Source organism: Triturus cristatus, chromosome 7, assembly GCF_964204655.1.
Source record: "Triturus cristatus chromosome 7, aTriCri1.1, whole genome shotgun sequence".
NCBI lineage: Eukaryota > Metazoa > Chordata > Amphibia > Caudata > Salamandridae > Triturus > Triturus cristatus.
Window position 1 is genome coordinate 262,081,946 of NC_140590.1, and position 14,830 is coordinate 262,096,775.

The following is a 14,830-nucleotide window of genomic DNA, read 5'->3' on the forward strand; positions in this document are numbered from 1 at the left end:
AACGCCTTCTCAGTCAGCTACGGAGCTACGGAGTCTTGTCGTCTCTCGGATTTGTGCAGCGTTTCGTTCCCAGCGGCGATACACACGTTGTGTGTGCCATTTCGTCTACAACTAATCTGGCTTCCTGAGAGTTTACAGTGAATTATACAGGTACTGTTGTGCTGTGCCCGTGCTGCTATTTGGTTTATTTTCCTACTAGTGGGGAAGGTCTTAGACGTTCGTCAGACCTCAGTACACTCCAGCATTTGACAGTAATTCCCTGTTTTCTTGTCCCTCTTTTTTGTAATAGAGGGCATAGTGACTTATTTTGGATTGTGGTAAATTTTTGGGGCAGTCATGACAAATGAAAATCCCTCTATAGTCCTTCCTCCAAGTTTTTTGGCCCTTCCTGGACAACCAAGCATTTTGTGGGATGATTGGTTCCCCATGTTCGAGAACTACCTAGATGCTTTAGATGCACAGGAATATTCCGCAAAAAGGAAAAAAGCACTCTTATTAGGGTCTTTGGGCAAAGAGGGTCAATGCATTTTTCGCTATCTACCTCAAGCATTACAAGCAAATGGGCAACCTGTCCCCGATGAGTACAAAGAGGCTGTTTGTAGGTTAGAGGTAAGATATGCGAAGGAGGAAAATTTTGTCATGAACAGATAAAGGTTTTACACAAAGAGTCAGAAAATGGGGGAGTCAATTGATGACTTTGTTGCCAGGTTGAGAGAGATGTCTGTGAAATGCAAGTTCGGCGGAATGACGGATGAACTTATTAGGGATCAACTTATTGTGCAGTGCAATAACAAGAAAATCCAAGAGCGTCTTTGGGCAGCAAAAAATCCTAATCTACAAACTGCCATAGAATTGCCTAAAATTGTAGAGGAGTCTCAAGGGTGTATGAAAGAACTAGAAAAGAAGAGTTCCGGCGATGTCAATGAGATTTCTGGTCAAGAACTCTCGGAACAAACTTATTCGTCTGGTGAACAGGTCGATGTAGCTGCAGTGAAAAACAAGAAGTTTACTAAAAAAGTACCTTCTCTCAAAAATCCCACGACACAGAAGTTGCCTTCGGCTCGCATGTGCAATAGGTGTGGCAGCACTGTTCACTCTTCGGAGTTTTGTTTTGCAGCCAAACAAGAATGCTTCAAATGTGGTCGGGTGGGTCATTATGCGAGAGTTTGCCGTGGCAAATCTCGTCCTTCAGTTGCCACTGTGGAAGATGGTGCACTATTTGATGAGGAAGGTCACAAAATCCTAGTTGTTGATGGTGATGCAACTTTGGTGTCGATTGAGAAGCGCAAAGTTAGGCCTAAGGCGCTTTTCACAGTAGATGGTAAAGAAATGTACTTAATGGTTGAGACAGGTTCAAGGTACACTATTATTCCACATGAGCTTTTCATGCACAGCTGGGGTACTAGAAACCTTTTACCTAAAGACATCTCCCCGGGTGGATATCAGGGTGAGACTATTGATATTTTGGGGTACCTTAGTGCGAACATTGTTTTCTCTCATAGGAGCATACAGGGAAAAGTTTATGTTTCTAAGTCAGGACCAGCAATACTGGGTTGGGTTCATCAGTATGATTTAGGAATCATCGTTAATCCTCGTGCTTCTCCACAAGTGATGATAATTGAGGATAATGAGTTGGAGAAAATTTTGGGAGACGCTAGCTCGGTATTTAGAGAAAGCTTAGGTCAACTCAGAGGGTATTCTCATCGAATTGTTCTGAGGGAGAATTCCATCCCAGTACAACACAAGGTCAGGCGGGTTCCGATTGTGGTCAGGCAAGAGGTTAAGAACATGATTGATGAGATGCTGGTTTCTGGCGTCATTGAACCAGTTGAAGCTTCACCATGGGTTTCTCCCATAGTTGTCACGAAGAAATCGGACGGCAAGCTCCGTTTTTGTGTAGATTTGAGGTCTTTGAATGATTGTGTGGTTGCGGACACTTTTCCCCTTCCTAACATATCCGAGTTGGTCACTACCCTGCATGGCGCAAAGGTATTTTCAAAGTTGGATCTCAGAAGTGCTTACCACCAAATTAACTTACATAAGGATTCAAAGCATTTAACTGCCTTTATTACGCCTTTTGGCACGTTTCAATTTACTCGCTTGCCGTTTGGGCTTAATTCGGCTGCCAGTGTATTTCAAAGAATGGTGTCTGATCTTCTTGAGGGAGTAGGAAATACTGTCTACTTTCAAGATGACATTTTGGTTCATGGGCAATCTGTGGAGCAGCAGATCGTGTTAGACAGACTTTTAGTGGCTGGTTTGACATTGCGCAAGGATAAATGCAAGTTCTTGTCGGAGCGAATAGATTACTTAGGGTACACTATCGTTGCAAGTGGTGTAAGTCCGAAAGAAGATTTGTGTCGGGCAATTCGCTCTGCTCCTCAACCTCAGGATAAGGATCAGTTGCGGTCCTTTATGGGGCTTATTGAATACTATGCAAAATTCGTAAAGAATTTTTCAGACAAGACTTCATGTTTGAGGTCACTTTTGAAGAGGGGTGTTAGCTTTGTATGGTCTACCCAGGTACAAGAATCTTTTGAAGCTATCAAAAAAGAGATCTGTGAGGCAAAAGTCCTTACCCCGTTTGATATAAAAAAGTGTTCTATAGTGACAGTGGATGCTAGTGCCACCGGTCTTGGGGCTATGCTTTCGCAAATCTCTGGTCAGTCTGAGGGTACTGTTGCTTTTGCGTCGCGTACCCTAACCGAAGCTGAGAGGAATTACTCAGTTATCGAAAGGGAGGCTCTGGCAGCTTCATGGGCAGTGGAGCATTTTAGAACCTACCTGTGGGGCATGAAATTCGTGCTCAAAACTGACCATAAACCCCTCATTAAAATTCTTTCTCCGGGGGGGACGGGGAAAGGGTTCGGCTAGATTAGCTAGGCTTGCTTCCAAGCTCCAGGAATTCCAATACACGGTCCAATACATTCAGGGATGGAGGAACACACAGGCTGATTGTCTCCCAAGGTTGTCGTTGGATTGGAAAACGGTGGGAGTTCCGCCTTCATCTGAGGATGACATTGCGGTTGCTTCAGTTGAGGATGCTGTATTTGTTGGTGAGGGAGTTTTCCAAGCGACTGATTGGGAGCGTGAAATGTCTGCTGACGTCACGTTGCAAGAAGTTATTAAGCTTATCAAACTTGGCTCCAGAAGGGAGAGTACTGTTTCAGTTTCTGTGCGTCCTTTCCTAAAAGTTTTAGAGGATCTTTCCCTTATCACTGATAATCTTATTGTTAAGGGAGAAAGGTTTATACCTCCTTGTGGTTTGAGGGGGAAACTTTTGGCTCTTGCACATGAGGGTCATTTGTGTCAAACTCTCACTCAACGTCGGTTGAGAGACCACTTTTGGTGGCCGGGTATGGACTCTCAAGTAGTGGACTGGGTTGAGAAATGTTCTACTTGTAGGGAGGGAGAAAAAAGGCTTAAGGTAGGTCCCAGCACTTCTCAAACTCATATACAAAACCCTGGTTCACCATGGCACAGTATTTGTTTGGATTTTATTGGTCCGATGGGGGAACTACATGAGAAGGATAGGTATGCTATAGTGGTCGTTGACGTTTACTCAAAGTGGCTAGTGGTGGAATTTGCTAACAACATAACTACCGAAAGAACCATTAGATTTTTGGGTAATTTGTTTAAGGATGAGGGTCTTCCGTCTGTGCTAATCACAGACAATGGTACTCAACTCACCTCCTCGGAGATGCAATCTTTTCTTAAGAGTTGTGTGGTTTCTCATCATCGTACCTCCTTGTACAACCCACAAGGTAATGGGATCTGTGAAAGGGCAAATAGAGTGGTGAAGGGCATTATTCAAATGGCTTCTTCTGAGGGTTTTATTGTAAGGAAAATGGTTAATGAAATGTTGTGGGCCTATCGCACTACACCCTTGGTAGAGGGTCAGCAGTCACCTTTCCAGCTTATGAGGGGGCGTACACCTGGTTCTAAACTAGTTCCTGCTTGGATGAAGCGGGTGGTGTCTTTGCAAAAGAATCCTTCATCTGAGGCTTCTTCTCTTACTCAGCTTCCTTTTCTGGTGGGGGATTTGGTTAAAGTCAAGAGTGGTAGAATTGCAAGAGGGTTGTCTAAGTTCAAGGGACCTTTTACTGTAAAAAAAGTTCTGGACCATTGTGTTATTCTTAATAATGGGGAGTGTTGGAATTTCAGACGGGTGGCCCTTTATAAAAGGGGTGCGCCAATGGCCAGCAGTTGTGAGTTTTCTTCATTGGAAGATAACAGTGGCTATCTTTTGGCGTCCTTGCCACATGAACCTAACTCTGGGTCTCCTGCATCTCATGTGGTTGGTGGGTGGGGGGATTCAGGCACTTCTGGTGTTCGCCCTGTTCCGGATTCTATTCCACTACCATTGCCTTTGGCCCAAAATCGGGTTCAAAGGTTTAGAAGAGCTCCAGCGTATTTGCAAGATTTTGTGTGTTGATGTGTGTTGTTTTTTTATTAGAAAGAAAGAAGATGTGTAGTACATGCTGTGTATTCTCAATGCATGCTGAGCATTCTCTATGCTGGCAGAATGTTCCTTTCTCTATGTTTTGTGTTGCTTTATGATTCAGGGTTCTCTTCTTTGGCAGTTGCGGTTGGCTTCTGCTGTGGAGAGTCCGTTCTTGTGTTTGCTCTATACTTCAATAAAGCAACTTAAAGAAGCAAGCTGTTGGAGACCTCGTTTTATCTACAACATTGTCCTAACCAATGAAGTGAACAGACTGAAAATGCCTCCAAAGGAACTCTGCAAAAGAAAGGCACATGGTGAAATTACAATACATTGAATGTGATTTGCTAGAGCTCCTGTATGAAACAATACTAATATTGATTCCGAAACGGCTAATAAAATGCAATAATAATTCTGAAGCTCGGACCATATGAGCTAGGCCACCATGAAAAATCAGAATTAATGTGTATGGTTTCCATTGGAACGCTTCACCATGAATAACCAACTTGGAATCCAGTTATTCATTGCTGTGATGTCACAACAGTGGTTAATCAAAGTTCTTAACCTTTGTTCTGCTGCCTTGCCCGGGTCTCCACAGATCCAAGTGCAATGGCGAATGCGGTCTCACCCACCTCTCCTAGGTCTCCACAGTCTGCAGAAACTGGTGCTGAGGAGTAATCAATCTGCGCTGCAAGTGGCTCTCAAAAGAGCCGCTGTTAGCGGGGTTCAGTGTGGTTCGGACTCTTGCAGAGAGTGTTGCATTGGGCTATAAGGGGGTGGGACTCCACATAAGGTGGGTTGGTGGCAGCAGGCATGTATTTTTGACAAGTTTTATTAAGGGGGTTGGTGGGTAGATACATGCAAGGCTGGTGTAGGTGGATAGAAGGCCATGTGTTTGTTTTCAAGTTTATGGTGGGATGAGGGGGGCTTGTGCACAGCATGGTGGGAGTTGCAGCAGGAGGTTAGCTTTTTTGCCTTTTGTTAATCCATGTGTTTTATTGCTTCTCCAGTACTCCTCTGCCCCTGCATATATGTCGCAAGCAGTGGATGATTTGGGAAGGATGGAGCATGTATGACATAAAATTACAGATGGGGTGACTTGAATTTCTTATCTTCTCTCTCTTTGATGTCACTTAGAACCCCTTGGGGAATAACATCCCAATTTGTCACAGCCACCCATATATACTTCAGTACGTAGTAACTTAAGGTGATTTGTTGCTGTGATTTGTTATGAGGGAACTTAATCATGTAGTTTAGGAGCCTGGAAATCTGGGTTTTAATCTCAGTATAGGCACTTGACTAAAAATTGTGTGATCTTGGGCCAATCACTCAGTCTTCATGATGCTAAAATTCTAAACCCTCCCACAGCTGTGCAAGCAACTCCGGGCCCTCCTGCTATTCCTTCTTTACCATTAGTTATGCACACCAAGACCTTTTGTGTTGTTAGAACGACCGCAGTTTATTCACATCATAAGTTTGTAAATCACTTTTCAACTGCAGTGATATCTCTACTTCTGTCACGTACTTGGTACAGTGAGTCACAGCTTCGAGGCTTCACTTGCTACTGAATGTCTGGCGTTCGTGGCCCCATGGCCATGCCTGGGCTGCAAGTGCCGTGTCCGCCCAGCGATGACCATTTCTTACCCTTTTGTCTTCCCTCCAATACGCTGCGAGGCATCCTAAGGACCTTGTTCGGGCAATTGCACTTGTCTCAAGAGTCCCAGCTGTAAGGCATCCCAAGGAACTTGTTCAGGCAATTTCCCTTTTACGACCTTATGTGAAGATATTTATTGTTAAACCTCGTGATCTGTTTAACCTGTTAGGCAACAATGCCGGCTTTCCTGTTTCACCGACCTAATGGAACCTACAGACGTCTTAACACATATATGCATACCTAGCTGGGGGTTTGGGTCAACACCTCGTTCCCTGGCATATACATTTGCCACTCCCAATTTTGCTCCCACTCCCACCTGCAGCTTTGGGCAAAGAATCAGCCCGCTCCATCAATTACACTCTGTCCTTTTGTGCCAGAGATAGATTTATCTTCGTTCTGAACTAGGTCCTCTAGGTCTCTAACTTACAGAAATTCAAAGCCAGCTACCAGCAACCAAATCCCCACAGGAAATAACGCACACACATTATCATAAAGCCCCAATGTTATGTGGGTGAAAATAGAACATGGGAAGGGTCTTCACAGCCTGATAGTTGGACTCAACTAGCAGTGGCAAATCTCTCCTGAAAGCATATTGCCTCTAATCTATGGAACGCTAGGTGCTTGGAGACATCGAGGACCTGATTACGAGTTTGGCAGACAGGTTACTCCATCACAAACGTGCCGAATATCCAGTCCGCCGTATTAGGAGTCCCATTATATATACATATAATAGTACTCGTAATATGGCAAGACTGTACTTCTGCTAGCACTTCTCACACTCAGTGAGCACTCAATGTAGCCTATGTGCTGTGGTTCAAACGGAAGAGATTGTGCTGCTGCAAGCCCCTCTCACACTCAAAGTGAATACACAAACTTGACGGATACCTCGTAATACGGCGGACGGGATATCCGTCATGTTTGTGATGGAGTAACCCATCTGCCAAGCTCGTAATCAGGACCTATGTGATTTGCCCAGAATCACAATATGTTGAGCCGACGCTTGTTGCTGTGATTTCCTATGAGGGAGCTTAATCCTGTCGCTTCGGAGCCTGGAAACCGGAGTTTTAATCTTAATATCGGTCCTTGACTAAACATTTTGTGATCCTGGGCCAATCACTAATTTTTGATATGGCTACAATTCTAAAACTGTGTAACTGTGTACAACATGCAATAGTAACTGTGTACAACATGCAATCGTAACTGTGTACAACATGCAATCGTAACTGTGTACAACATGCAATCGTAACTGTGTACAACATGCAATCGTAACTGTGTACAACATGCAGTCGTAAATATATGAATTGTAATGTGACTGCGAATTGCAAATGTGAAAATCCACAACTGATGTTCAGCACTGACATTTTGAACCTATAAGCATTCGTACAAGTCCAGAGGCCGCAGTGTTGCTAACACTACTGCACCAAGGAATCGTGTCAGGAAGGAGGGCAAAAATAGCACATGGAGCCTTTATGAGGGAGGAATGTTATCATGACCCGAGTGACGCATGAGGTGGAGAAAAAGAGATGGGTGCAAAGCATGAGGGCTTTGCAGAGTATGCCTGATGAAGAAGAGGGAGGGGCGTGCGGGAATCTCCTGGCACCCACAGTGTGTACGGAGCCACTGGGCTGCTGCAAACACATCTCACACTCAAAGTGAACACATAATGCAGCCTATGGGCTGAGGTGCACCCGGAAGAGACAGTTCTGCTGCAAGCACTTCTCACACTCAAAACTGACACACAGTGTAGCATATGTGCTGTGGTGCACAGGAAGAGACTGTGCTGCTGCAAACACTTATCACACTCAAAGGGAACACACAATGTAGCCCATGTCCTGTGGTACAAATGGGGGAGATTGTGCTACTGCAAGCACTTCTCACACTCAAAGTGAACACAAAATGTAGCCGCTGTGGTGCACAGGAAGAGACTGCTCCCACAAACATTTCTCACACTCAAAGGGAACACACAATTTAGCCTATGTGCTGTGGTGCACATAGGAGAGATTGTGCTGCTGCAAACACTTCTCACACTCAAAGGCAACACACAATGTAGCCTTTGTGCTGTCGTGCACGGGAACAGACTGCTCCTGCAAACACGTCTTACACTCAAAGGCAACATACAATGTAGCCTGCACAGAAAGAGACTGCTCCTATAAACACTTCTCACACTCAAAGGGAACACATGATTTAGCATATGTGCTATGGTGCACATGAGGGAGATTGTGCTGCTGCAAGCAACTCTCACACTCAAAGCCAACACTGTGCTGTGGTGCACAGGAAGAGACTGCTCCTGCAAACACATCTCACAATCAAAGTGAACACATAATGTAGCCTATGTGCTGTTGTGCACATAGGAGAGATTGTGCTGCTGCAAGCACTTCTCACACTCAAAGGCAACACACAATGTAGCCTATGTGCAGTGGTGCACATGGAAGAGACAGTGCTGTTGCAAGCACTTCTCACACCCAAAGGGAATACACAATGTAGCCTATGTGCAGTGGCGCACACGGAAGTGACAGTGCTGTTGAAAGCACTTCTCATAGTGGCACCCAGTGCAGTGTGTATGCTGCTGCAGACACACCACCGTCTCACAGTTTATGCCCAGTAGCTCTATTGGCTGCAACAAACACATTGCACACTCATAATGGACACCCAGTGGACTGTGCTGCTGCAAAAACTCCATATCACACTCACAGTGCACACCACAGGCTGTGCTACTGCACGTTTATCTCATAGTGAACATCCAGTATGTGTTTCACCAAACACACTATTCATTTTGCACCCGCAGTATACGAGGAAGTCACCGTCCTGTTGCAAACACATCTTACATTCAAAGTGAGCACGCAGTCTACTATACGAGATGCCGCAAACACTCTGTCTCGCAACAAGAGTGCCAGCACTCTCTATCACACTCACAGTGCACACCAGAAACTGTGCTGCTGCCAGTATACTAAAGTGAACATCCAGTGACCAGTATGTGCTGCACCAAACACACCCTTTGACACCATGGCAGTGACCGTGCTGCTGAAAACATCTATCACAACAAACCCCCAATGTATGGTATGTGCTGCTGCAAACACAGAGGGCCTGATTCACACAGGTAAACTTACACTGTGTAGTTTTTTGGTATTCACAAACTACAAGTGTAATTGCTCTACTAGAAATTTTACTAATAGTAAAGTTACACTTGTAGGGCCTGATTAAAAAATGTAAACTTACACTTTTGTGTAAGTTTATGATTTTTTGATGTTCACAAACTTTACCAGTAGTATATTTACGACTGCGGAGTCTCCCGTTTGTGGTAGAGACTCTGCACATAAAAAGAGAGTGTAGTTCTATCTTTTTATGTGCGGAGTCTCCGCCATGAGTTCGGGAAACTCCACAGTCGTAAAAATACTACTTGTAAAATGTTTGTGAATAGCAAAAAATCATTAACTTACACAAAAGTGTAAGTTTACCATTGTGAATAAGGCCCGATGTTTGTGAATACCAAAAAGTAGTAAACTTACTAGAAGTGTAAATGTACACAGAAGTGCAAGTTTACCTTTGTGAATCAGGCCCTTCTCTCACACTGAGGGCTGACACTCTTTATCAATCAATCAATCAATCAGGATTTATAAAGCGGGGCTAATAACCCCATAGGGTATTCAGGCGCTTGCAGGTCCCGGAGGCTTATTCGAACAACAAGGTCTTCAGGGCCATTCGGAATTCCGTAAGTGAGGTGATGGCCTGGAGGTGCGTGGGGAGGATGTTCGAGGTCTTTGCTGCGATATGGAAGAACGGGTGTCCTCCACTTCTGCTATGGTAGATGAAGGAGTATGGGACTTTAAGACCAAAACTTAAGGTTAACTGAGACACGATCTAACTTTACTACTTGTAAATGCCTTTTGTGAAGACCGAAAGTCCTAAAGTTAGCCTTTCACCTCAGTTTACCTTTGTGAATTGGGCCCCATGTGTGCTGCTGTAGACACCCCATCTCAGTCCACGATGCAAACATGAGGTAGTCCGTGCTGGGTCCAGCATTGTCACACCGACAGTGTACAAAAAATGGTTCTGTTACAATTAAATCCAGGACAGATGAACACGGAAAAGGAGAGGCCAGGGAGGCGAAGACGAAGACTTAGAGAAGCCGCGGTTAGCATGGACTGGGGGGGTGTCCCGACATGGAAGCAGGCTGGAAGAGGGTGGGGAAAGTAGGGGCATGAGCTTCCAAACACCCCAGTCGACATCCCTGCGCAAGTGATTTGGCGTGCAAGGGAAAACTCAAATGCGGGGTTAGCAGTGCAGGTTTGAACGGACCTATAGTGTGAGGAGGGTGGACCACCTCATCTCTTCAAAAGGCCTGTGAGCGAACCAGTCCCACTGTTGTCGCCACATTCACCATCATTGTTGGGCGTACTTGCCCATTATTGCCCCCACGCACACGTCGAGGAGCAGCACCTTGGGGGCGGGCTGCTTAGACCCGTGAGAGCGGACAGAGCATGAGGCGGGAGCCGTGCACCAGGAGAGAGCGCCCGATGACACTGAGGAGCAGTCCATGTGAGGGTGGGCCCAAATGAGAGAGCAGGAGGAGCCTCTCGGGGAAGCCGCCCCCAAAGCCACTTCTCCAGGTGAGCAGCCAACCCGGAGCGCAACAGGGATGGATCCAAGAAGGTATCAATCAACATGATATGAGCCACCTGGAGGAAGCAGAGGGGCCTCTTTCCCTATAGTTGGATAGTGGACATATCTGGGTTTGCTGGTTCAAATCTGACTCTAAGGTATTTGTAAACTCACCTCACCCAGCCCTGCTGCAACACTATGCTCCTCCACACCATGGTGCAAAGAAGAACACGATACCTGAGCCTGCTGACTGAGGCAGAGGCAAGGGTACAATAAAGGGCCGCCTGCACTTTGAGGACACAAGAGCAGCACAACAGCTGCAGATTAGGGAGGCAACTGGCAAGAAGGGAACCAGATACCGGCTGCTCATTGACGGGGGATGGAGGTCAGCAGATGGGCGAGCATCGGATCAGCGCATAGTTGGCAGGTAGGAGGCAACTGAAGTAATGATTGAGTTTTAAATTTTGGGTCACAGAATTATTGTGATGCAGAAATATCTTTGACAAAAATATAGATATTTTTTAAGGTAATATCGTTTTCAAGAATATCGTTGTTGTTAATATTGTTTTCAGTAATCTAGTTGTAAAAAATATATATATTTTTTTATAATCAATTTTATTGAGTTAAAATCACACCAAAACAGTACATTGGTAGCAGAATCAAATACATTAAGACGAGTGTCGACAGCCACACAACTAGGGACAAAGGAGCATAAGGCATACAGCAGGGTAAAGTAATGCCCGTAAGGGACATGAAGCCTACACATCTGCAACCTTCTTAGGGAACTAGGTTAAACCATTTGCCCCACACCTTCTGGAAAAGTTCAAGACAACCACGGGCTTCAAAGAGGGATTCCTCTTGGGTCCCACACCAGTCCACCCCCCGTTTCCACCGCCTGACACTAGGAGGCTTGGCCTGGGACCAGAGTGCCGTAATGTCCCGCTTCGCCACCGCCGTTCCGAGAAAGCGCTTATCTGCTCAGGAACCATCTAGGCCGTCAAACACCCCCAGGAGCAAGTGCACCGGGTCATGTGGGACCTCCCACTGCAGGGTCAGTGTAAGTTCCAACTCCACCCCTGCCCAAAACGCCGCCAGGACCGGACATAGCCAGACCATGTGGTAGAAGTCTGCAGGAGCATGATCGCATCGTGTGCAATTGGGGGAGGACCACAGGCGGGCACTGTAGAGACGCGCAGGGGTGAGGTACGCCACGTGCAAGTAATAGAGTTGGACTAACCTCAGCTTAGAGAATGTCGTCAGTGTTTTAGGAGCCATAAGGGCGTCCCTCCAGTTCGCGTCCTCCAAGGGGCCCAACCACCCCTCCCAGCGGCCACGCAGTGAGTTTAAAGAAGCGGGACCGTTATTCACCAATGAGCGGTAGATCAGAGACACCCCACCTTTACCCAAATTCCCCATCATCACCTGGGCTTCTAGAGGGCTGAATTCCGGGAGAGAGATGGGAGACGGAATGGGTACGCGAAGCGCATGTCTAAGTTGCAAGCATTTGTATACTTGGGAGGGGTGGAGGGAGAAGCGCTGCTGCAAGTCCTCAAAGGATCTGATATGGTCCCCCACCCACAGGTCACCGAGAAGTGAGATCCCGATACTGTCCTATCAGTTAAAGTCCGAAAGAGACGAGGTCTCCCGCAGCCACGTACCACACCACAGAGGCGTCTGTCTAGTGAGTTTCAGGTCCCACTTCGTGTGGCGCAACGCCGAGTGCCAAGCCAGGAAAACTGTCCTGGTGACTGGGGGAGATCCTGGGGTATAGGAGCTCCGTATAAGTAAGCCTGGAATTGAGGGAACTCCATTAAGCGAAGTTCCACCTGGTACCCTGGGTCGGACCAGCCGCCCGCGAACCAATCATGGATCACTATGAATTTCGTGACCAGGTAGTACAGGTGGAGATTGGTGACTCCCATGCCCCCATCATAGGGAGGTATACGGCAATGCGCCAGGGACATACATGGTTTCCCACCCCCCCATAGAAACCGGGTAAGGATACCGTCAATTTCACGGAACCATCTCCCCGGAAGATGAAGGGAGACGTTTTGTAAAATATACAAGAACCGGGAAGTACCATCATTTTAACGAGGGCACTCCTGCCCAAGGGATTGAGCGGGAGGGACTGCCACTTCTGAAGGTCCGCTTTTGTCTTGTTAATCAGGGGCGTAATGTTTAAGGCCCATTCGAGTTCCGGGAGGAGGGCGATCTATACACCCAAATATTTGAAGGGCAGCCTGCGCAGATGGATGTTCGTCTGGCAATCAAAGCAGTCCCGCGATGGGTGGAGAGGCACCAGGGTGGATTTCGCCGGATTGAGCCGCAGGCCCGAGACCCGCTCAAATGCGGAGAGGACCACCAGAAAACGTGGATCAGAACTCTCCAGCTCCGCCAGAAAAAGGAGAACATCGACCGCGTAGAGAGCGATCTTGTCGACCCGATAAGGGTCCCAAGCCCACCCACGGATACCAGAGTCTTGGTGTACAAGAGATGGGAAATTTCTCAGAGAGCACCCCGTTGATCAGGACCCTCGCCGCGGGACTGGTGTAAAGGACTCGGACGAGGCGCCGGAACGGAAGGCCGAACCCCATCAACTCCAACACGTCCTCCAAATATCCCCAAGCAACCGTGTCAAAAGCTTTCTCGAAATCAAGGAGAAGCAAGGCCAGGTACGGTGGGAGGAGGTGGCAGTGCGCAAGAGCGAGATGGAGGCGACGTATGCAGTGCCGAGTGCCTCGGGCGGGCATAACACCACTCTGATCCAGGTGGACCAGGGTGTGTAAATGGGGGCGGACCCGCTGAGCCAGGATGGTAGCTGTTAGAAGGTGGTTCTGACACTATGGGCCGCCCGGATTTTTCGCTTTTTGAGCACCTAATTGTTGAGCTTTTACTGTGGGGGAGCCTCATAAGTTGGGACTCACCCACAGTGAACTCAGGATGTAAGAGAATGCATGGGGATTTTACTGGTGTTCCCCTGGCTTGACCAGGCCACTGCGCAGCAGCTGGAGTAAAGGACACCGGGCTGGTTACATGCAGACATGTGTACATGCGTGTGCACACGTGTACGGGCTGCGCAGGGGAGATTCCTAGCGTGCGCAGTCCAGGAGCAGCTACAAAGTGTGGCAGGACTTATGCAGTATTGGGTGGTGACATGGAATAGGCTTTATACACTGAAAAGAAACATGCCAGGGAAAGTCAGTGTGTTTTACTGTGTTTTCACTTCATTATTCCCCTATGGGGATGTGGGGCCCATGGCTAGATGAACTTCCGTTAGGCCTACAGATTCCAGACACACACTTAAGTCCAATGTAGCGAATGTGAAAATAAGTATTCTGCAGAGTCCAAAGTCATATTTGTACTGCTTTTGGGTCATCCAGAACTGTCATATTTCTCTGAGGCAGCCATGACCAGACCCAGGCTGAGGGCTGACCTCAGCTGGATGGATTGATAACCTTTCTTCCACAAGCGAGGGCCTCCTCTCCATGAAGAGAAGATGGGTGGGGCTACAGACTCATCCATCACTAGGTGCCAGGCACCAGGCTGCACCAAGGAGGGAAGGAGTTGGGTTTCAGAGGCCATGTGGCCAGAGACACTGGATGATGCCATTTTTAACAAACCCAGAGGCTGGACAAGAAGGAAGGAGCAGGGGCAGGAAAGTGATGTGTCGCTGTTTGATAGGACCAACAGGGACTTCCTGCCAGCCCCCTACTCAACTTTTAAAAAGTGCTTGCACAGGAAGAGAAGCTCTCTCTGGGGTGTGGTCTGCTGAGGCTGAAGGTGCTGGAGCCTGGCGCAATGGGCAGTTGGAAGGAGAGACCCCCTGACTGCCCCCAGGACCCTAACAGCATCAGAAGAGGAGCCCAGGACCGGTGCGCACGAGCAGTGGGCTCTGCGCAGGGAGAAGAGAGGCCACGGAGGAGAGCCAGGTGAAAGGCTGGTGCAGGGAGCCAGTGAAGACAGCACCCTGCTGAATCAGAGACCCCGAGGGCGGAGGAGAGTGTTCCCAGTGGCTGGGGCTGGTAAAGAGGAGCATGAAGCGCCCCATAATGCCTCGCCAGGCATTTGGAAATCTGCCGTTTTGGTGCTTTGTGGCCCCCAGAGGAGGGGGGTCACCCTCACTTGTGAAAAGCTGC